We start from the raw sequence: 23,617 nt of genomic DNA, 5'->3' as shown, positions 1-23,617 counted from the left end.
GCGGGCGTGGGCCCGGCGCCCCGGCTCTCGCGGCGAGCTCGCCACTCCTTCCGCCGCGCGCCGGCGCCCCGGGGGGCGCCCCTCTGCCCACGGGGGTGCTCCCGCCGGCGCCCCGCACCGCAGCCTCCGCCGCGGGCTGCTCGCGGCGCTGCGGTGGGGGGAACTGGCGAGCGCCCCTGCTCTCGGCGGCGGCGGCGGAGTGCCCGAGGAAGCGATCGCTGCAGCTCTGCACAGTCTTACCACGTCTGTCCACGCGACCGTAGGGCTCGGGGGGTCCCAGCTCTTCGTGGCTCCCGCCGGCGCGCCCCCTGTCCGAGCCGCGGCGAGAGGTGTCCTCTGGTCGGTGCAGGGCGGCGGCCAAGGCTGCCCACACGTGCGCAGTTTCCGAGGGAGCTTGCCGCCGGGAAGCGCTAACCACGCTGGCGCGGAGAAACGTGGCTCCGGCTCGGCCGCGCGCCCTCTGGCCCGAGTGTGCTTCTGCTCCTGCTCCTGCTCCCCGGGTTTCTGGGGAGGCGTAGGAGTGGTAGGGGTTCTCTTGGTCCTTAGCAGCTCTCTTGGAGATACCGGTTCAGCGACGCCCTTAGGTGATCCCCTTCTCACGGGGTTTCTGCACCTCTTCCCCAGGAGTTCGGGCAGCTGAGCAGCCTAGAGGCAGCGAGCCCTGCGTTGACATTTGCCTTCTCTTTTTGTTGCAGGGAGGCGGGCAGGCAAGGAGAGCGTGAGCTCTACCACTCTTACTGTGGGTTGTGTAATAGGCACTCGGTTTACCCGTCACTTCCCCAGGTAGTTTTACATGCATTTCTGCAAGGAGGCAGCGTTAGCCAGGAGTTTTCCTGTTAGACCGAGAGCTGCCTTCTGTCCGCCTATCCAGGACACCGAGTGGCAGGAAGGTAATACGGGTATTGACACCTTGCACTTTTGTAAGCATAACTCCACTAATTCATCCAGCAACCCAGGGATTGACAGATGAAGAAACTGAGGCAAAGAGATAGCGAACTGATTAACCTGCCAGGCTGATACTCCACCTGCCTCCTCGGACTCCAGCCCCAGTGTGCTTTGGTGGCACTTATCTTGAAAGGCAGGGCTCACAGCGCTCCCTCACTGCAGCTGTTATCTTCTTGCTGATGCTGGCCCCACACTGGAGGTGTGAGGACCAGAATGTCTGACTCAGAGGGTTTTCCCTGCACTGGACAGCTCTCCTAGAGCTAGCCGTCAGTGGACAGATAGACACCAATGCAGTGAGAGAAAGCGTGAGCCTTTGAGGAAAGGTGAGGTCCAAGCCTTTAACTGTGCCGCTGAGCCTGAGCCATCACACCTTTGGCTCGTCCAGCATCCTAGCAGGGAATGAAGGGCATGGTCCTTGCTGCCAGGGTTATGGAGGGCAGCGGGGAGATCTTGCCTCTTAGGCTTTCAAAGCTTCTCCAGGGAAGACCCTGGACAGATACCAGGTGGCATTTGTATAGCAAAGAATCCCTCACATGTAATAAAATTTCCCATATTTGAAGCTGTTGTCTCCAGTGCCTTTGGACAGAGTATCTAAAAAGTTGGGGGCAGGGAGGTGTTATTGGAGCAGGCACCAGACCCACAGCATCTCAGAGATGAACGTTGTATCGAGGAACTCTACCGTTTCAGAGATTTTGCGGAGTTTGCTTTAGCGCATCACTGTAGCTTATCTTTAGGATTAGAAATAATTAGTCATGCCTTTTCAACTCCCTTTTCAACACCCTAAAGAAGCATTTGTCTTACATGTTTAAGTTGTGTGTTCTGTTTAGTTTTTTCCCTGCCCCTCCTCCTGCCCTGTAGACGTTGTCTGTTTGGCTACAGATGTCACTGTGTACTTAGTGTTACTTTACTTAGCAGTTTTCACCTGTGGATAGAGGTAACAGGGTGCATGCGGTAGCTGGAGCTGGTCTGGCTGTCCTAGATAAGTCACTCGCCTTACTTGGCTTGACTGTAAACTGAAGGCCTGGGTTAGCTAATCATTAAGGAGTTCTTCTGTTTTTTAGCATGCAGGTTTGCTTTTAGAGCACCTCGCTTTTCACCACCACTTTCCCGGAAGCGGGTAGCAAGGATTATTCTTTTCATATTTCAGCTGAGAAAAAAGGCACAGAGAAAGTTAAGTGGCATGAGTCATTGCATGAGCCCAGGGGAGGCTGCAGCAGAGTGCCAAGGTCTGCCAAGATCAGCAGAATTGTCCGTGCCCAGCATGACCTATCAGGGATGCGTCCATGCTTCAGTCATGGAAAAATGCTCCATTTGGGGAGACCTCGACTGTGTGCTTAAATGTTTTGGGTGATGGAGACTGTGAGTAATGGAGTCAGAAGCCCTAGGTCGGGTTTGCAGCCCTGCCCCTAACTTGCTTCATGACTTAGGCACTGTTCTGTGCCTTAGTTTTGTCATTGGAAAGTGGGGGCAGTGGACCAGTTCAGTATGTCTCCCCATTCTTAACCTGTCCCCCTTTGTATGTACACAGAACACCCATCGTCCTCCTTTATGATACTTGACATTCCCAATAATTATCACAGTTGAAGCCAAGTCAGTGTGAACTGTAGGTTGGAAGAAAACGTTTTCTTTAATTTTATAAGGCACACAGTTTGAACTTTGATCATGTGACGTTAAGTGAGAGTATCGAGTGGGCCTGCTTTTTCTAGTTTTTCTGTCCTAGATGGTGGGGATCATGGAACCTGGTGCTGGCCGCTTTCACCACTGAGCCTGTCCTCCTTGCTTTTGTGGTCACAGGGGCAGAAGGCCAGCCTTACTAATGCCTTAAAGTATTATGTTCACTATGCCTTCTCATGAAGTCCCATCCCCTCCTCCCCCCCGTGTCATTTTAATGACCTGTGTTTTTCAAACTGTGCGTTGTGACTCATTAATGGCATCAACATTTTAAGAAAGATTGGTGAGAGTTCAGAATTTAAGTGCGTGTGCCATGCAGTAAGGAGAGTGTTGCTTAGTGAAATTGGTGTGTGTGTGTGTGTGTGTGTATGTATTCCCTGGCTGGCTGTGCAAAACGCTCTTCCGACTGGGGTTTATGGCCCCAGAAAGTATGAAGAACACTGAACCTGATGGGCACTAATGCCTCTTGAGCTCCAGTCGCGACAGCCTGTGATTATTAAAGCATTATTTGGAAGACCTTCCGCAAACTTACACTGCTTCTTCCTGTGCCTTCTTCTCTCAGTCCCCAGGGGTGGAGTGTGAGTGCTTACTAACCCATGAAGGGTCCAGCCACCCTGCCCTCCCATCCGTTCTTAGCCCCTGCATCATACCAAGGTAGGGAACACGAGGGTTCTGCAGGGCTTTTGCCAACTGGTAGCGATGACTCATTCCTTTCCAACTGGGACTTTTGCAGCAGGTTCCCCACGATTCTCTAGCCGGCGCTCCACAGTGGCAAGGGGCATGGTCACCTAGACCAGCACGTGGGGGTGGCGGTGAAAAGCCCTGGTCGGGAACGCTCGAGACCGTGGGGAGAATGCCAGGTGGGTGGAGGAGGAAATTCCATCCAGATTAGGCACACCACTCTAGACCATGCTGAGTCCCGTGGTGGTGAAAGCAGGGGCAAAAGGAAACAGGAAAGATTTGAAGCGAGGGAACTTCCGCTGACCCTTTCTCAGACCTTCGTTTGCTTTGCTAGTCAGGGAAATGCTGCCCTTCACTCTGCTGGGAGAAGGCCTCCTGCCCAGCCGGGCCCGTGGCGCTGATGGCGAGGGTGTGAGGCTCAGGCTTCTCTCTAGGAGCCCGTGGGTGCTGAGCCCGTTGGAAAGCTTGGTTGGCCTCGGGGAGGGCGGGGGGTGGTTGCGTCGCTGGCCTTGCTGAGCTCTCAGCAGGAGTGAGCCAGGCAGGTGCCAGGAGGGCTCCGCATTCCTCACCCCGGAGTTTGCTCCACCGGGGCCTAGCCGTGCAGGCTGACTGGTAGGAAGGGTGCTCAGGCAGAGTCCCCTCCCACCCACGTCAGAGCTTTCAAAACCCAGTGCAGTTCAGTAGATGCCATTCAGCTTCAAAAGGGCGTGAAATCCCAAATTGCTCTAGTTCTTGCGAGAAAATTACAATGATTTTTCTGTCTCTCTTCTCCTGTCTTGTCTCCTTCGCGTCCCTCCCCTCCGTTCTTTTCTGTCCTTAAGTGGGAGGTGCTTTTCTAAAAGGTGCATTTGGGAGGGCCAGGGAGTCAAGAAAGGAGTGCCCTTGAACTCGGGTCCTGTTCTCTGCCTCGTGAGCACCCGTGCTGCTGCCCAGAGCCCAGAGCCGGGATCTGCACCTTGCAGGCCTGCTGCTGGAGGAGGGGGCGGATCTGACCCAGCCCTGTCTGCCCGGAAGTGGGGGAGGGGTGGGCTGGGGCAGAGGGCTCGAGGGGGTGCCCCTGGGATTCTAGTGGGCAGAGAAGGTGCCTTCACCTCTAGAGAGGGGCAGTGGGGGCTTCATGGGGGATTTCACTGACTGGGTCCTTTAAAGCACTCAGGGGTGTGCACATGTCACAGGGGAAGAGAGGGCGTTGCTCTGTGGAGTGTTCTTCCCCTGCCTTTTCCTGGTTTTCATTTGGGCCTGTTTTCACCACCTTTGGCCATCTCATTCATGAGGACTTTTGTCCCATCTGCTCTTTGGAGCAATGACCAACTATAGTCCCACTTTCCCCCCCCCTTTTTTTTTATGGGTTTTTGACCCCCCCTTCCAACTCCAGTTGGGCTGCCCTTCCCCAACCCACTGGATGAACTGGCTTCTGTGTGTTGAATGAAGCCTTTGGCAGTCTCTCGTAAACCCCAGAACATTCTGGCTCTCTTCATATCTCTCCTAGTACCCAACATTTCCTTCTCAGAGAGTTTTTCTTTTTTTAAACCTCAGTGAGCCCTCTGGCCTCATGGGTGCTGGCTGCAGACACATCGCTACAGTCATGCTGTTTTTTGCCGGGCGCTTCAGGAAGCACCGTGAGCCCTAAGCCAGCCCTTCCCCTCCCCTCCTCCACCTGGGGTGTTCACGGCTGACATTTCTCATAGGGGAGAAGTATCTCATCCCTTTGTCTTTAACTATATAAGCCTTCCCTCCATCTCTTTCTGAGCCCGATGTCTCACCCTCAGAGAACTATCCTGGGGAGATTCAGAGCCCAGTCTTTGACTTACTGGTTGGGGCAGGACACTTAGCTTCTCTGAGGTGTCATTTCTTTGTAAAAGGCAGACACTAACTTTCTTGCTGCTTTCTTTCTCCTGACCCAGCTGTCCATTGCTTTCTTCTTCCCTCGTTATCGGTGAGACCCTACGGAAGTTCCTTGTAACAAACTCCCTCATAGCCTCACCCTGTGCTCCTTCTGCCTGCCTGAGCTGAGAGAAATTCAGCTCTTCTCCTGAGGCCACTCCTTCCTGTAGGATTCCCATCAGCTCAAACCCAGGCACTGTTATCCACCAGCCTCTTATCAGCCTCTCCTCCTTTGATGCTCCTCTCCTCCCTCTTCTCTCCTGTCGCCTGCTCGCCTCCGCCTCCAGCCTGACTTACGCTGAGGGGCAGGAGGCGGACTTGTGAGGAGCAGGGACCCTTGAGCCAGACTGTGTGGACTGGGCCCTGGCTCCCCTTAGTGTGGCCTTGGGCAAGTCCCTTCTCCTGTCTGTGCTGTGTTCCCTGTTTGTGAAAAGGAGGCAGGCGGTACTGCTGCCTGTGAGTGACTGTGAGGGTTAAGTCCCTAAAGCACCGAGGACAGTACCTGCGGTGCAGTGAGTGCTCCCCAGGGGTCATAGGCACCAATGTGGTTTTGCAGCCCCTTCCCCCCCACCCCCGGGGCTTTGGCATCTGGCCCACAGACTGCTCCCACCTTGAATGAATGCTGTCATCACCCGAGAATGTCCCCTCCTGGCCACTGCCCGACTAACATCCAAATCCCTGCGTTCTTTATGCCCCTCAGGCTGATGGCGTCTACCTCCATGGGGCCTCGTCCTAACCCCCACCTTTTCCACCTGGAGGTCTTGAGTCCAGATGTCTCAGCCAGGCCACACTGGACTAGGTCTCGGCCTCTTCTCTTCCCTCTCAGCCTGTCCCTGTCGCCTTCATCCAGACCGGGGCCTATGACCCACTCCGTGCATCCACTCCCGGGGCCTCTCGTTTCCTGCCTTCGGTTCTTCCCGCACCTGCCTGCCCACACCCCAGTCTTGGATGACCCATCGACCCACGGGGCAACCGAGCCCTTCCGGAGAAAAGCCCCATATTGCCTCCTTTGGTGCCGTGTATGCCCACGCCTCCGGGGCCCTCAGCCTGTCCTGCTGTGGGTTCTGGTTGGTCTCAACAGCCGTTCCAGACCATGCTCGTGCTTCTCAAACTCCCATCCCTCTGCTTTTTCAGCCTCTGCGTGGCATCTTGCTTGCTCTAGTTCATAGAGAAACCAGGACCCCAGTCAAGCTCACCTTCCTGTCACTGTCCTTCCAACCAGTGTGCCGTTCCCCACCTTCCTACTGTCGTTAAGGTAAGAGGGCCCTTCCTCTGTCAAAGATGAACCAGCGGGCCTAGGGCAAGGGGGTGTGTGGGGACCTCCCACATACACCTGCGTTTCAGTCCTGGCTCTGCACCTGGGGCCTGTCTCAGCTCAGTCTCCTTGTCTGCAGAGTGGGGAGGTTAATGCCGAGGCCTACCCGGACAGAAGGCTGGGACAGCCTTAAACGAGGCAGTGCAGATAAAGCCCGTGCTGCAGTGTCTGCTGCACCAGTGCTCTATGAATGGTCACGATGGGAGTCGTTTCGGTCGTCTCCTGAGTAACTCAGTTTCGGTATCTTTCGCCCTCCCCCCCGACCAGCGATTCCCTCCTAAAAGCATCGGTACAGCCCAGACTTGTCCCGTCTTAAATAACAGACAGACCCCAGACATCTCACCTTGACCCCATGTGCCCCGAGGGTTTTTCTCCGTAAAATAACAAGCGTTGTGAGGGGAACAAGCGTTGTGAGAGGAACGCGGGCACTCGGCCTCTCCTTCCTCACCTGTCCCCCCCTCCCCCCCTCCCCCACCGGCCAGGCCTTTGGCTCTGTGCCCACCGCTCTGCTGCACCCTCACGGAAGCTGCTGGTGATCTCCTTGCTAATAAATCCAGGCGTCGTTTTCCTGGCCCCTCTGATGTGGGGCAGCCGCCTGGTCTTCCTTGGAAGCCAGCCCACCACCCTCTTTTCTTCCGTCAGGACACGTGTCTCCGTTTCTGCCTGGGTCCTGATAACTCGTAGTTGGCGGACTGGTGTCTCCGGTCCCGTCTTCCCTGGAGCCGGCCGTCCTGTTGCCTCACAGCCATGTCGCACACTTGGCTGTCTCGGTGTCCATGATGGCCACGCTCCCGCCTGGGCCCCCTCCCTCAGGAACGTGGCGACTGTGGTCAGCTTTCCTCTCGCCTCTGCCCACTCTCCCCCCTCCCCCTGTATGTTTCCAAGACCCTTCCGTTTCTGCATCTGTGATAGCTCTTTGATTTGTTCTTCTCCCTCCCGCTGGGGCCACCTCGGTTCAGGGGACTCACTGTCTCCTTTGCAGTGATGGCTTCCCTGACCACCCGAGTCACGACTGAGTACGCCCTCCCTCTCCTCGCCCCCACTTCCCCGTTGCCGGGCTCCGCTGTTTTTCTTCACCGCGTGTGTTACCTTCTAACACACAGTGCCCTTTACTTTTATTTATTATTTGTATTCTTTGTACATTTATTCATATGTTATTTATGGTTCGTCTCCCCTTATTTGAATGTAAGCTCCCGGTGGGCGGGAATCTTTTAGCTCTTTTGTTCTCTCGTTTGTTCCCATTGCCAGAAACCACACCCGGCACATAGTAGGTGCTCAGTTAAGGATTTGTTGAATGAATTACTGTCAGTCACTCCTGGTCATCCTCACCTCTGAGGCCTCCAGCTTCTAGGCAGGCTGCAGTTTTCTTAAGCAGGGAAGAGTCACAGTGCCCGTCCTGCCCACCTTTCAGGTTCAGTTACTGCCTCTAAAAAGAAAATGCAGCCAGATTTGCAGTGAACCGCGCTTAAACAGTGAACACAATTTAAAAAGTATAAAGCTCTCTGCAGGTGCCAGGGCATGACATTATCAAACTGGGATCCTGTTAAAAGGTAAGGTTAGCTGATTGGAATGGAAAATCCAGCCTGTTCTTCAAGTGCCGCAGAGCCCACAAGGGGGGCTGAGGCCCAGCCCCATCGGCTGCCTCTCATGTCACATGGTGTCTCTCTCCTCCCACTCCCCGAGCTGTCCTAGCTGCTTTCAGAATAAAGCCTGAACCTTGAGTGGTGTGCAGATACCCAGAGCCTCTCCTGCTCTGACGTGTTGGCCAGAGCAAGACAGATAAAGGTATTCTGTTCTGTGAATACCGGTTGAATGGATGCAGGCACGGTTGTTTTACAGAGACGTGGGGACGAAAGTGCTTTGAAATATGCTATTAAAAAATGCTAGCTTTACTTTTATTTGTGTGTGTGTGTGTGTGTGTGGTTTTTGAATCCATGTGGATCTTATACACAGAAAGACTTTCTCAGCCCTTTTGTCTTTTTTTTTTTTTTTTTTGCAGTAGAACTCGCAAGTCTCAGTGTTTCCCCCAGTGAGGCTGTTAATTCATCTGGCCACCCACTTCATTCCCCACTTACTGAGCTCCTTCCCTGCCAGGCTCGGTGCTAGACATCAGGCAACAAAAATAAGTCCCAGCCCCTGTTCCCAGGGCATTGCTCCCTATAATTAGACCTTGAGCTAAGGTGGCAGGACTGGCTCTCTCTAAAAAGAAGAATGGCCCAACTTGGTATTTGCTTTCAAATAGGCACAAGGTCTGGGGTGTCTGGACTCTGGACCTCAGGCTGCCATCTTGCAGGTCTGGAGCCTGCCGGGAAGCATTGTTTTGGGCTTCTTTGCTGAGCAATCTTGAATTGGCTTCTTCCCCTGGAGGAGACAGTGGCCCTCAGTTGTACCACCCGCCCCCCCCCCCCCCCCCCCCGTCCTCTTCCTTGCTCCTGAGGTCATTAGTCATTCTGGAAGCTGAAATCGGCTCCCAGAAGGTAACTCTGAAAACATCCTCCACCCTACCAGTAATCCCAGACGGTCGGGAAGGGCCGTTGTCTGGTCACTAAGAGGTGTTATGGTTTCACATTCATGCTTTCTCTCTGAAGAGAAAACAAAACGTGTTGAAATAGAGATCCCAGCAGCAGCTTGGTTGAAGCAAGAATTGCATAACAGCTTTAGAAATGTCTGGCCCTTGTTGGGTCAAGTTGAGGGGCTGCAGCTTTGTGTCACTTGAGGGGACTTTCTCTGGGGCTTCTGGATCCATGGGACACATCGGGCGAGAGACACAGAGCAGTGGCACCTGAGGTCTGGCTGGCAAAAGCCCTGCCCTGATCTCTCATAGTGACTGCTTTTTTGTTCCCTGGTCTGGCTATAAGGGCTACATTTGAGATGCTCCTTTGGGCAGGGGTGTGTGTGCGTTCAGGCTTGTGCTGGCCTTGAGGCCCCTAGAAAGGGCACCCAACTGGGGCAGGGTAGGCCATAGGAAGTTAAGTCCTGGTCCTGCCATTGGCCAGCTTTGAAACGTTGGCCAAGTTACTTCTCTAGGCTAGTGCCTCCTTGTCTAATAGACTAATACTAGTCTTTTCTTTTTATGTTTTATTTCATTTTATTTATCTAAGAAATTAAAAAAAAATTTAAATACTTATTTTTGAGAGAGAGAGAGAGAGAGAGAGAGACATAATGTGAACAGGGGAGGGGCAGAGAGAGAGGGAGGCACAGAATCTGAAGCAGGCTCCAGGCTCTGAGCTGTCAGCACAGAGTCCAACGTGGGGCTTGAACCCATGAACCATGAGATCATGACCTGAGCCAACATTGGATGCTTAACTGACTGAGCCACCCAGGTGCCCCTCCCCCCCCCCAGTTTTTTTTAATGTTTATTTATTTTTGAGAGAGAGACAGAGTGTGAGCGGGGAAGGGGCGGAGAGAGAGGGAGACACAGAATCCAAAGCAGGCTCCAGGCTCTGAGCTATCAGCCGGAGTCCGACACCGGTCTCAAACTCACGGACCATGAGATCATGACCTCAGCCGAAGTTGGATGCTTAACCAACTGAGCCACCCAGGCGCCCCTGTTTTTTATTTTAAATGTTTAGTTATTTTGAGAGAGCGTGCATGTGCAAGTGGGGGAGGGGCATTGAGAGAGAGAGAGAGAGAGAGAGAGAGAGAGAGAGAGAATCCCAAATAGGTTCCAAGCTCTCAGCGCAGAGCTGGACACAGGTCTCAATCTCAGGAACTGTAAGATCATGACCTGAGCCAAAATCAAGAATTGGAGGGTCAACCAACTGACTGAGCCACCCAGATTCCCCTAATATTAGTCTTAGACTAACATTGCTGTTTCCCTATTTGACGGGGCTGGGATCAGGTGGGATCCCATTTGTGAGCAGCTTTTCTAAACCCTGACCTGCCCAGATAATGACAGATCGTATCAGAGGCAATACACTTAATGATTGAGAGCAGCTCAGGTTAACAGCGCAGGGTCTGGGGCCAGACTGCCTGGGGACGGTGCCCAGACAAACCTCTTTGTGCCTAATTTTTCTCATCTGTAATAACAGGGATAATAACAGGACCCACCTCAGTGTTGCTATGAGAATTATGATATTGAATTATGACACACCTAGAGTGTTAAGAATAGCGTCGGGTACCTGGTAAGCACTCAGTTCGTTTTAGCTCCTATATCGTTTCTAAAAGCGTTATTACTTGAAGGCCTGCCTATGCCTGTATGTCGTTTCTGCACTTGTATATTGCAGTATTTTTGTATTGTTTCGATCTGCATTCTGTCTTTTGATTCTCTTAGCTCTCCTTTGAAGGTGGGAAAAGGCATGAACTGTTTCACGTTTCACAGATGAGAAAACTCAGCTTCAGAAAAATAGCATTTTCTGCTACACCAGAGCTAAGGGGAGAGAATGTGGAAGGGAGCAGGTGAGAGCAACAAGTGAGGTGGGGAGTAGACTCACATGTTAATGGCAGCAGAGCCCCTGGGCTGGGTTCTGAGAGGAGCAGATGATGCGGCCCCAACCACGTTATTGGGAGGGAGGGATTGGAATTAAGGGAGAGCCAGCAGGGAAAGTATGGTGTGGAATGCAGGGCTCCAACACATACGTAGGAGTTCTTTGGTCAGATACTCCAGTACAGAGGGCAAGGGGATGATGACAAATGGTTGTTGCTGTAGGTAAGTCGTGGCTTCACTCTCTGGAGTGAATTGCAGAGGCACCTTCTCTTTTCAGCCGGGAGTTGAAAAGTTGGGCTCAGTATAGTGATTTGAATTTGGACTGGCCTGAGAATCATTTTGCAAATCATGGTATAAAGATGGCCTGTTGGGATGAGCTCTACATCAGAGTTCCGTGATCTAGGGCAGCAGTTTTCTTACCTTACACGGGGAAGAGTAGGGATGCCTGACTTACCTTCCTGGTAGGTCTACTTAGTGCATCCAGGAAGAAAGGATGGTCAGGCTTGCAGCGAACGAGCCTTTCTGCTGCTGAAAAGATATAAAGCTGTCTGCAGGTGCCAGGTCATGGTATTTATTATCAGACTGGGATCCTGTTAAAGGGGTAAGGTTTGCTGCCTGCAATGGAAAATACGGGCTCTTCTTCCAGCCGCTGTAGGATTCGCCGCAGCTGCATGGCCGCGGGCACTTCACCTCTCTCCTTACACAGTGTCTCCCATCTGTTGAGGAAAGACCAGCAGGCGGGAGCCTGCTCCCGCCTCTTTCCCCGGGTAGTACTCCGAGCATGCTCAAAACAACGCACCCAACACTGACTCCCGTCGGGCTGGCACGGAGAGGAGCTGCGTGTGGCTCCTGAGATTGAGGCTAGTGAGTGACCAGGCCACGTGCAGGGGACGTCGGGCCCCGTTCATCTCGGGAGGGTTTGCATTTTACGTGCTCGCTTGTCCTTTTTTTTAAGTGAGTCCGCCCCTTGCGTGCCAGGCAGATGGGGCTGGGGATTTTCCCATCTCGGTCCCTCGTGTCTCGGTTTTCCTTGTTTGTTCACGACTGTGGTCACAGGAAAGTAAGAGGGGAAGGAGGTAGGACACAGACGCCTTTGTCTCGAGGTCCTCCGGTCCTCGTCTCCTCGTGCTGCCCGCTTTGAGGGCAGTGCTGGCGCCTCGCTTGCCCGGGGCCTGGCCGTAGACGCCAGCAGCCCGCGGGAAGCTTGCCAGCCAGGCCTGCTCGGGAGGGGGACGCGCCAGGCCTTGCCTCTGGCTTGCACTGCTCCACTCCCCTGGAGCGGGGCATGTCCCGGGGATGTCCCAGGGCCGTCACGAGCCTGGACGAAAGGAGCTGACGAGCAGATCTAAGGAGTCCGACCAGAGCAGGGAAGCCTTCCCAAAGGAAAGACGTCGGTGCGTGTGTACGTGTGTGGCAAACCCGGGGCATGTCTTTAACTGAAGAACTGAGTCGGTCTCTTTCCTTAGTCACTGTCTCCACAGCTTATTTGGTAAATGTGGGCTTGTGTCAGCTCGGTTCGTAGAAACGTGGAAGAGCTGAAAGGCATTTGCAAAAATGTAACTTCGGCCCCTGGACTTCAATCAGTGACCAAATTAATTAAGGAGGGGGGCACGTGGAGAGTGAGCACGGGTGCTGGGCATGAGGGAGCCAGAAGGCTCGAGACACCTCTGTGGTCTCTGCCCACGGAAGTCCCTGTGTGGCCCGGAGGACAGACGTATGGATGAGTCGTTCCTGTAGGAGGTGTTGAGCCTGTCCTCAGGGGCCCGGAACCTCATCCAGAAGGGTCAGGAAAGGGCCCCTTGGGGCAATGGCTCAGTATCCATATCTAGACCAAAGGAGACAGAGATACTCGAACAAAACCATGTGATTCTCTCCCCTAGGCTGTCACTTCCTGTCCCCGAGGTGCCTGGCCATAAGCAGGACACTCGCACCCCTCTGACACTCTGATTTTGGGGTTCTGTCCTGAGCCTCCTGACTACAGAATCTGCAGAGACAGTTTTTGTGGTTTGAGGTCACCACACTGGGGCCTCCACAGGGGACCTGCCCCCCCCCCCCCCCCCGCTCTGAAATTTTCTCCCCCTGTTTTCTGAAATTTCTTCTTTTCCTCCCCCGTGTTCTGGGATTTTAATTCCGTTTGGCCCACTCAGCGACTGCCTGGTGGCTTTTCCTCCCTGAGTAGGAACTTTTACCGCAGCGCTAAAGCCCCGAGGAGGGCGGAAACCAGGAGGAAGGGAGGAAAGCTGTCATGTCAAAGGCATTTCTGCTCATAATTGGTTCATAATTAATGGGTAGCATTAGTGGCAAATGCCAGCAGCAGCAGCAGCCAGAGAAGTGGCTAAAAATTAAATACAGTCACATGACTCGTGGAGGTTTAGGGTTTGCCTGAATGACCTTTACTGGCACAGGTCACAGTTTGTAGGGTTATGAGAGAAAGACTCAACAAACAGTGAGATTGATCTGGAGCCCCATAGCACCTGGACCTTTTCTTGAAACTCAGTTTCTCATGTCATTCCTTAGCACTTTTTAATAATTTTTTTTTAATGTTTATTTTTGAGACAGAAAGAGACAGAGCATGAACGGGGGAGGGTCAGAGAGAGAGGGAGACACAGAATCTGAAACAGGCTCCGGGCTCCGAACTGTCAGCACAGAGCCCGATGTGGGGCTCGAACCCACGGACCGCGAGATCATGACCTGGGCTGAAGTCGGACGCTCAACCTACTGACCACCCAGGCGCCCCTCCTTAGCACTTTTTAAAGGCAACTATGTAGCTGAACACTCTACCCTGTCCTCTCTTTCCTTTTTAGCCTCTCTGGCTCCGGTGGTGGTGGTGCTTCCTATAAAACGCGGAGTACAGTCCCTCGGCTCGTCCATCAGTCTCTGGCAGTTTTGATAAAGAGCCTGAAACTTGAGGAATGTTCCCCTGGTGTCTGTATGAGGCCAGGTTTAGACAGAAGCTCCTGGAGCTCGCAGCTTCTGGAAACCAAGTCCTGTTTCTGTAAAAGGCCAGTCCGGTGACATGGACAAGAATCGGCTGACCCCGAGGCCAGCCCTCTGTTTCTGTGTCTGCGGATTCCCCTGGCACAGGAGGTCTTTGTTACCAAATCTATTTGCTGAGTGTTTTGAAGGAGGACGTGTGTGGGCCTTTTCAGTGTCGTTAGACAATGCTGAGCTGTTATCCAGAAGAAATGGTCGGGATAGAAGCCAAGATTTGATCTGGTTCAAGTTATACCATAGAAAGTGCCCAGTTGGGACAGGAGCCATCAGTGAAATGGTTAAAATCCTAAAAAGTACGTGAGACTAGAGAGCTCTCTCTTAATGTAATTGTGTTAATTTTTTTCCCCTGGAATCTTTGATAATAAACTTTTTCCCGGCTTCTCAGATAATAAACTGAATGAACGAACACGTATTCACGCAGGCCAGGAAGGGTGAAGCATACGTGAACTTGCTTTGCAAATTACTGAGTATTTATGGTTGGCACTTAGAGCTTTAAGAATATCAGCCTCAAAAGTGACTTTTCACTGTAAAAACAGTGTAATAACAACAAGGAGTATATTGACACGTTGGAAGACTCCTAGCTTCTTCAGTGCTTCTAGAAGAATCTTCCAAGTTTCCGAAGGAGGTGGAGGAGGGGCTGAAGTGCGTGCAGTTTGTGGTGATGGCGATGTAGCCAGGATGGCCTCAGGTGGTAGCACCTTCCATTACTGTCCCTCCACAGGCTGCTGAGCCCACTGGTGGTGCTGCCCCTGACCCTGAGTTGGAAAGTCTCGTTTCAGACCTCCCGTGGGTGTCTCTTTCAGGGATCTTTTGTATTTTCTGATAATCCAGTCACAAGAAAGTTTCTGAAATTCTCTTCTAGACCCTAAGAACCGAAAGTCACTGCAAAGCTGGACTTTTACCAGGAACTGCTTTAAATTGAAAACAGATTTCTGATCTGTGAGCAGCCAGTTTAAGGGACAGGGAGAACTTTGTCAACTCAGGACTTGAGCTTGGAGGGCAGGGAACGAACTGAGAAAAAGGCAAGGCAAAAAAGCCTTTTCTTTGTGAACACAGGCACATGAAACATTTGTATTTTAGGGTGAATTATAATTAGCTTAAGATAACCAGGGGCCCACCAGCTGAGTGACCGTGAGAAAAACATGTCACTTGTCCGAGTCTCAGTTTCTTCATCTGTAAAATGGCAAGATTCTAAATTTTTTCCACTCTTTCTTTTTTTTTTTTAATGTTTGTTTATTTTTGAGAAAGAGAGACAGAGTGTGAGCGGGAAAGGGGCTGAGAGAGGGAGACCCAGAATCTGAAGCAGGCTCTAGGCTCTGAGCTCTCGGCACAGAGCCTGACGCAGGGCTCAAAACCACGAACTGTGAGATGATGACCTGAGCCGAAGTCGGACGCTTCACCGACTGAGCCACCCAGGTGTCCCTCCACTCTTTATTTCCATGGGGCAGTATTACTTTTGGGCACCCCCTTTTGACTTGGAATGTATAGAGGGACAAGCACTTCTGTTTGTAGGAGGACACCGGAAGACCCCTGCCCTGGAATGCTAGGGGGGCTGAGGAGCAGGGACCAGAGTCAGCTGCCAATATACCATTTGGGGTCCCTGCATCCCAGAGTGCCTGCCTAGAAATTATAGTTTGTTTGATTTACTTAAACCTCCAAGTACAATGCTTAAAGGCTGCAAACCATTCATTCGGGCAATTCCAGAAATGCTGAATGGTCACAGCCCCACCCTGGAATCAAGGGGAGACATGTAGCAGATGCTTCTGGAAGGCCCTGTTTATGACTCTGACTCCTTCCTGCTGGGGACCTTTTACAAGTTCACTACCAGGAAGCTGAGTCATTGAGGGGTCAGCTGGCATGGCCAAGGTCACACAGCATTGCCAGAAGCACGGATGAGTTAGCCCAGATGACCCAAGCATTTGGGGGGAGCGTTGTGGTGAATGACAGGTTGCGGGGGGGTTCCTCACTTGGGAGGCTGTCAGGCGTGTCCCTTCCTGGTGACAGGAACACCTCTGCTCCTCATGGTTGGCACTCCTATTTGGATTTCACAATGAGAAACGTTCTCCTGTGTTCTTCACCTCCTTTCTTCCTCCTCTTCTGTTTGCAAATCCATGGCAGGAGGTCAGGACCGAACAGACTGAAGGATAAAATGATGTTTTCAGGACACCCGTGGGCTCTGTGTCCTTCTGTGCCTTTCTGGGCTCATCCCCTGGAACTCAGCAGGCTGCCAGTGACACAGCCTTCTCAGGGCCTCTGGCCGCCCCCCACCTGCACTACCTGTGCCCCAGGTAGCCCCTCCGTCCTGAGCTCCACTTGCCTGACCCACCCAGCCTCAGTTCTTGGCTTCCAAGTCACTTCCAGGACCGCTCCCCACGTATAAATTAGGTCTCGTGCCTTTGCTGTCCTTTTGCTTTCCTTCAGCGTCCTTAGGCTTTGCCATTTTTTATTTGTGCGACTTTTGGTTTACTCTGCCTGTGCCTGCTAGACGACAGACTCGTTGCAGGCAAGGGCCTGGTGCCCTGCACCACTCAGCCCCAGGACCCCTGTTGGCACACTGACGACGTTTATGGAGTGGGGAGAAAAACCCTGCTGTTTTACCACTTTCAGGCCATTCACTCGCATCCCCCGTGCCAGTCTTGTGCTCTCACTTCTGGAAACCCTTCTCATCAGATGGCTTCGGCTTATATTTTTTTCATTTTTTTTAATGTTTGTTTATTTTTGAGAGAGAGAGAGAGAGAGAGAGAGAGAGATTGCGAGTGGGGGAGGGGTAGAGAGAAAGGGAGACACCCGAAAGAGGCTCCAGGCTCCGTGCTCTAAGCACAGAGCCTGACACGGGGCTTGAACCCACGAACCGTGAGATCATGACCTGAGCCGAAGTCGGACGCTTAACCGCCTGAGCCACCCAGGCGCCCCAAGATGGCTTCGAGTTTAAATCGTACACCCAAGTTCTCTTTTCCAGGATGAGGGTTTAGTCGGCATGAAAGCTCACCCATGATTGTAGGTTCCTGCCCTTCCCTTCGGCATTCAGTAAAACTTAAATATGACTCCCCCAAAAGCTTATGAAACAGTTTGTACATGCAGACATTTGTGCATGTGAGTGAGTTCCAGAGGCTGGAATGTGAATCTTCAGGATGTTTCCTTCGGTGTCTTTCCCCTGAGACGCTTAGAACTTCAAGCCTGGTGTTTCTGGCGTTTGGTTTTCTTTCTCTGTTATTGGCTGGTGTGCAAGGTGTGTGAAGAGCACAGGAGACCATCGTCTCCGGCTGTGACCTGACCCGACCCACCTGTAAATCATCCAGCATTATGGAGATAATTTGATCTTAGCATTTGTGTGAAATCTGGCTTTCAGTAACATCTGGGAAGTTTCCCCTGAAGCCCTGCTGAGACCTCCAGCGTATGCTGAGGATACGCTCTGGAGCTCGGCTCTGATGGGGCGGCCCCTCTATGTGGCAGGCCCCAGAAGATGATGATGTGCATCGTGCTGCAGGACACAGCACGTGGATAGCAGGACACAGCCCGGAGACAGCTGTCGGCAGGGTTTCAAGTGCCTACTTTGTATGTGCCTGCGGGTAAAATTTTGTGCACCTCTGAGTTCTCGACAATCGCGTATTGATTGTCTGTTGCATAAAGCACGCTGCCAGCGCCCTGAGATCACAAATGCCACGAGGCTGTCCCCTCCTTCATGCCCTTAGACGTTAATGGAAGACAGGCATGCAGACACATCACCTGATGTAATTATAAGTAGAGAAATGAGCAAGAGAAGGCTGGCGACAGGGCTGCTTGGAAGTCTTTTCTTCCTGTGGCTAATAGGCTAATAGTGGGGCATGCTTTAGAAGGTGTGGCCTCTGTGAAGGGTGTGGAAGCTGCTGTTGCAGAAGCTGACAGGACCACACTTGACGTGAGAACTGTATGCAGGGCTTCAAGGTGCCCGGCTCCCTGGGCCTGCGGAAGTGGATTCCAGGAGAGCCGTCACCCATGGTGCTCAGGGGGTCCCCTGAACTCCCCGGCTCTGATGGACTGCCATCGGTGTCGTCACCCGGTCCATAACATACAAACACTTGGCTGGTTTTTGGCCTGAGCAGTTGGGGTACTGATTCCTGGGATACTATCTTTTGGGGTCGGCATGGGCCAGTGTAACAGGGAACCACTGCATCCTTGAGGCTGGGGGCCACCTATGGGAAGGGATGGAGATTCAGATTCTACATCTTAACCATTTCTGCCTTCTGTCCAGGAGTCCCCGGGCTCACCTTCCGGGTGCTTCCTTCCAAGGCGGACTCTGGAGCCAGAAATATTACTGTGTCTAGGGGATCACGCTGTGCCTTTGAGACCCCTGGTTGCCTTTAGCAAAAACATGCAAGCAATCAAACAAACCAAAAAACACTATTTCAGGGGTTAGAGGAAGGTTAAAGGTGTTAGAGCATTACATGATTGTGACAGGCTCTCAGACTGTGAACAGCATGTGGAATGAGCTATTGATTAGATTGAGGATTTTAAAAAGGTTGTGTTAAATACATATAACGTGAAATTTACATCTTTTTTTTTTTTTAACATTTATTTATTTTTGAGACAGAGAGAGAGAGAGCATGAACAGGGGAGGGGCGGAGAGAGAGGGAGACACAGAATCTGAAACAGGCTCCAGGCTCCGAGCTGTCAGCACAGAGCCCGACGCGGGGCTCGAACTCACGGACCGTGAGATCATGACCTGAGCCGAAGTCGGACGCTCAACCGACCGAGCCACCCAGGCGCCCCTGAAATTTACATCTTAACAGTTTTTTCTCTCTTTTCATTTTCATGAAGTTTTAAATTTTAATTCCAGTGACGTTACCATACAGTGTTATGCTAGTTTCAGGTGTCTGATACCATCCTAATGCCCTTAAGTGTGTCATTCAGCAATGTCGAATCCGTTCACAATGTTGTGCAACCAATCTCCAGAACCGTTTTCATCTTCTCAGAGTAAAACTGTCCCCTTGAAACAGCCACTCCCCATTCCCCACCCCAGCGCAGCCCTTCGCAGCCCCCATCCCACTTTCTGTCTCTGGATTTGGCTATTCTAGGTGCCTCGTGTAAGTGAAATCATACAGTATTTGTCTTTTTGTGACTGGCTTGTCTCATAGTGTCCTTAAGGTTCATCCATGTTGTAGCATGTGTGAGAAGTTCCTTCCTTTGTAAGGCTGAATGATAGTGTTGTACAAGATACTACATTTTGTTCAGCCGTTCACCCACAGATGGACGTTTGGGTGGCTTCTACCTGTTGACTGTTACGAATAATGTTGCTATGCACACGGGTGTGCAAATATGTCTTTGGGACCCTGCTTTAAAATTTTTTTTTGTTATAAACCAGAAGTGGGATTGCTGGATCATATGGTAATTCTATTTTTAATTTTTTTTTTTTTTTTTGGAAACCACTGTACTGTTTCCATAGGGGCTGCACCATTTTACATTCCTACCCACAGTACACAAGGCTTGCAATTTCTCTTGCGTTTCATTTCATTTTTTGGTTTCTTTTCCTTCCCTTTCCTCCCTCCCTTTCTTCTTTCTTTCTTTCTTTCTTTCTTTCTTTCTTTCTTTCTTTCTCTTTCCTTTTTCTTTTTCTTTCTTTTTTTCTTTCTTTCTTTTTCTTTCTTTCCTTTTTCTCTTTTTTCTTTCATTCTTTCTTTCTCTTTCCTTTTTCTTTCTTTTTCTTTCTTTCTTTCCTTTTTCTCTTTCTTTTTTCCTTCTTTCTTTCTTTCTCTTTCCTTTTTCTTTCTTTTTCTTTCTTTTTCCTTCTTTTTCTTTCTTTCCTTTTTCTCTTCTTTCTTTCTTTCTTTCTTTCTCTTCCTTTCTCTTTCCTTTTTCTTTCTTTTTTTCTTTCTTTCTTTCCTTTTTCTCTTTCTTTCTTTTTTCTTTCTTTTTCTCTTTCTTTTTCTTTCTTTCCTTCTTTCTTTCTTTCTTTTTCTTTCTTTCCTTTTTCTCTTTCTTTTTTCTTTCTTTCATTCTTTCTTTCTTTTTCTTTATTTCTTTCTCTTTCCCCTTTCTTTCTTTCTTTCTTTCTTTTTCTTTCTTTATTTCTTTCTCTTTCCCCTTTCTTTCTTTCTTTCTTTCTTTCTTTCTTTCTTTCTTTCTTTCTTTCTTTCCCTTTCTTTCTTTCTTCCTTCCTTCCTTTCTTTCTTTCAAATACAGGTAAATGTTTTAACACTGCAAGTAGGCCTGATGGCCAGTAAGGTAGATATATAGATTTATCTCCCTGCAAGTAAAACACACCCGCACACGTTTGTTTTTCAAAGGATTCTTTTCCAGTTTCGTAGATTTAGACTATGTGAGCCAAAAAGGACATCCTTAGAGACATCACTATTAACTCCCGTTTATCCGTTTGACAGATAATTTGCAATTGTAATAGATCCGTGAACAAAACAGAGGAAATTTCTCACCCTTTCTGGTGTTTACCTTCTGGTGGAAACCTGTTTTGACACCCAGTTAGCTAGATTGCTCCCAGTTCCTCAGGGATTTGAGGGCAGGGCTGGGCAGGAGCCTAGGTCCTCTGACTCTTGGAACAGGGCTCTGTCCCTTCATGCTCACATTTAAATGCACAGTTTGGGAGGATTGCCCCTGTTTAGGAAAGTGAGACATCCTCGGTGGAGACATCTGTGCCCTGTAGCACCATGTGGATGTATCCTCCGGAATCCGGGGGACCTGAGCACCTGCCCACACCCACGGTGGGGGCCCAAGTCCTGCAGGGTGGCGGTGGACCACAGGAGAGGGGGCAGAGCCCACAGAGGGTTCTCTGGTTCCTCTTGGCCCCATCTGGCTGTTTCCCTGCAGTTCAGAGAAGAGCAAGTCCTTGAGCACAGGAGGGCCCTTTCCACAGTGGTGACCTCCAGGAAATGGGCTGCAGCCAGCAGTGTCAGGGAACCTTGGGACTTAAGGCTCCTGCTCAGCCCAGCCCGGACTTTCACACTGGTTAAAGGTCTCCAGAACCGCCCTTGCTTCTGAGTAACCAGGCCAGGTGAGCGAGCCTCCCAAGGCACTGCCATCTTGGACCCTTGGCACCTCTGTAAACTGACACTGGTGGTTTCCCCTCTCCCTTTCAGGCTGCCCAGTTTCCCTTTGTTACATAATCAGGATTAATGTAAGCAGCCGGGTCCAGTCTAGAAACCGAGAGCCAAGAAAGGTGAATGTGGAAGTGGGGTGGGAGGGACAGAGTCCCTTGTGCGTGCTGTGGGCAAGTCCCCTGGCTTTTCCGGTCCTCAGTTTCTCTTCAGTTAAGAGGGCAGCAGAACTGTAAGCTGCTCGGGCTGTCCAGATGATGACTCAGGTAATCTAGTCTCAGTGTGCAGTCATTGTGGGGGGCAGGGGGTTGCTCCTGACCAGGGCTGATCTTGAGGGCACCCTGCTCCAAGGGAATGAGAATTTTAAGAAGGAATTAGAAGTTAGATCTTCCTAGGAATTTGCTGTTTCTCCAAAAACAAAACAAAACAAAACAAAACAAAACCCAAACAAAAAAACCATCCAAAAACCCAGACATGAATGAGAGCAGTAGCATCTGTATGCCAGACCCCAGGCAAAGGGCTTTTCATTCATTTGTTACTTCCTTTAATCCTCACAGAGACGTTAGACATAGGTGCTATTATGATCTCCCATTCACAGATAAAGAAACAGGTTCAGAGAAATGAAATAATTTGCCAAAGGTGCAAAGGTACGAGAAGGAAGCAGCAGAATGGGGTTTAGACCCAGGCGGGGCCCTCGAGTCTGCGGTGCTGGCCTTGTGGGCCTGGACGCCAGTGGGAATGGGTAGGCCCCTTGCTTTTTCCAGCCTCTCTCTCTTTCTTTCTTTCTTTCTTTCTTTCTTTCTTTCTTTCTTTCTTTCTTTCTTTCTTTCTTCTTTCCTTCCTTCCTTCCTTCAGCTTATTCATTTTATTTATTTTGAAAGAGAGAGAGAGAGAGAGAGAGAGAGAGAATTCCAAGCAGGCTGCATGTTGCCAGTACAGAGCCTGATGTGGGGCTCAAACTCATAAGCCCGTGAGATCATGACCTGAGCGGAAATGAAGAGTCAGATGCTTAACTGACTGAGCCACCCAGGCACCCCCACCCAGCCTCTTTCTGATCAGAGGGGCTGGGGGTTAGGTTTCACTCCTGTCCGTACCTTGTGTGGTCGTAGGCACTGTGGCCTGGTGTCCTCAACGCCTGTGCCCTGTGGCTGGCAGCTTCCTTCTGGGACCCTGGGGTCTGTTGTGTGAGTGGTTTATAGCCTATCCTACTCTGTCATCTGATGTTCAGTTCAGACCTGCAATGAGATCCTTCGTGCCAAACAGCCATTTGTCAGCAAGCAGAAGGAAGGAAAAGCCTCACACCTTCTTGGCAAGATTAGGTCAGTTTTTGGTGGTGGTTCTTATTAAGATTTCAAAGCCATTTGTGTTAACATAGGTGGTGGTTAAGGAATGTGCTGGAGCCCTTATAAAAATAACGACTAAGATGATAAACATTTGTGGAGCACCTCCTGTACTGTGCTAGGTGATCTGTGCGCTGAAAAGTTTTCTCACGTATCCATTGCAGGAAGCACGTGACGTCGGGGTTTTCACAGATGAGGGAACCGAAGTTCAGAGAAGTTGAGTAACTTCCTCGAAGAGCATACAGCTGAAAAATAGAATAGGACTTCGATTGTGAGGTGGTCGGGGACAGGGGACATCTTTGTGTCTTCGGGCACTAATCACAGAGTCAGTCAGGCCTAGAGTAGAAGCCCAAAATGTCATTGTTGATTGAATGGATGAACTCCGCACCCCAGGAGACTATCCAAGCATCAAGCCAGCGGGTGGGTGAACAAGGTATTTTTGAGATTTCCACAGTTGGAAACTTCAGCGAAGTGTGGTTGCAGGGCTGGGTCTGGGAGTGTTGGCCAGTCCTGGCACAGTGGTGACCAGCTCTGGGAGCTTGGGCAAATCCCATAACTGTTTCCTAGTTAGGGAAAACTAAGTGGAGGTTGGGGGATAGGTAGGTGGCAGAACTCTGAAATCAAACAAAAGCCCACAGGGAGCCCCACCACGCAAGGCCACAATGGCGGAGTGGCCAGGGCTGAAGGAGCGAGCAGGGACCAGAATGGTCATGTGGAGAATCAGTGGCCGCATCCTGTTCTTCTGTACCCAGGTCGTCCTGGTGCCATGGGGTGGCTTTGTGTTCTTCTAGGGTACTTCCATGTGGATTCTTGCATTAAATTTGTTCTTTGATGTGGCGTTAGGGTGCTTCAGCGAGTTTACCTCTATACGAGGAAAATAAAACACTTTTGAGAATGAGGCGTTCCTTCAGTTCTGCCTCTGACATCTTGTCCTTACTTGTAGGTGGGGTGTTTATAAGCCAATGACATAGACAAGGCTGCTGAGTCAGGGAGGCCCCGGGGAGGCCAGGGAATAGCAGTGAATTAAATTCTTCCCTGAAAGCGGCCTGAACTTTGGAATATTCAGTCTTAGCCTTTGAATACTGAGAGAGCGCCAGGCTTTCATCCATCCAGATGCCCCTCCTGGCCACAACCTGGGCGGGCAAATGGTTCAAGCTCTTTTTGAGTGACAACAGGTTCGTATCGAACGAGCCCCTATTACCCTGTTCCCCTTGGAATCAGCGGCCAGGCTGATGGCCAGCGATGGGAAACAGGGAAGCTATGTGAGCTCCATGTGATTGGGCTTGTGACTGTCTGTAAGCTGGCAGGCTGGACACAGATCCCTCAGGAGCATCGC

The 23,617-nt window shown here is 51.0% G+C and overlaps 1 protein-coding gene across 3 annotated transcripts in view; it reads left to right on the top strand.

Annotated features, from left to right (window-relative positions):
* SLC25A37 (solute carrier family 25 member 37) overlaps positions 1 to 23,617 on the top strand; it is a 40,328-nt gene that overhangs the window by 499 nt on the left and 16,212 nt on the right. Inside the window, exon 2 of one of the 3 annotated variants that reach the window (XM_027077380.2) lies at positions 6,316 to 6,436. The exons of 1 other annotated variant lie outside the window; for it this stretch is intronic. The gene's annotated coding sequence lies outside the window, so the exon portion shown is untranslated. Of the gene's footprint in view, positions 1 to 6,315; positions 6,437 to 8,023; positions 8,047 to 23,617 lie in introns of those variants that run through there. One more of the 3 variants, XM_053216418.1, reaches the window with a different exon arrangement.

Source organism: Acinonyx jubatus, chromosome B1, assembly GCF_027475565.1.
Source record: "Acinonyx jubatus isolate Ajub_Pintada_27869175 chromosome B1, VMU_Ajub_asm_v1.0, whole genome shotgun sequence".
In the NCBI taxonomy this organism is placed as follows: domain Eukaryota; kingdom Metazoa; phylum Chordata; class Mammalia; order Carnivora; family Felidae; genus Acinonyx; species Acinonyx jubatus.
The sequence above is the reverse complement of the archived record's forward strand: the minus strand, read 5'-3'. Positions and strand labels throughout refer to the sequence as shown.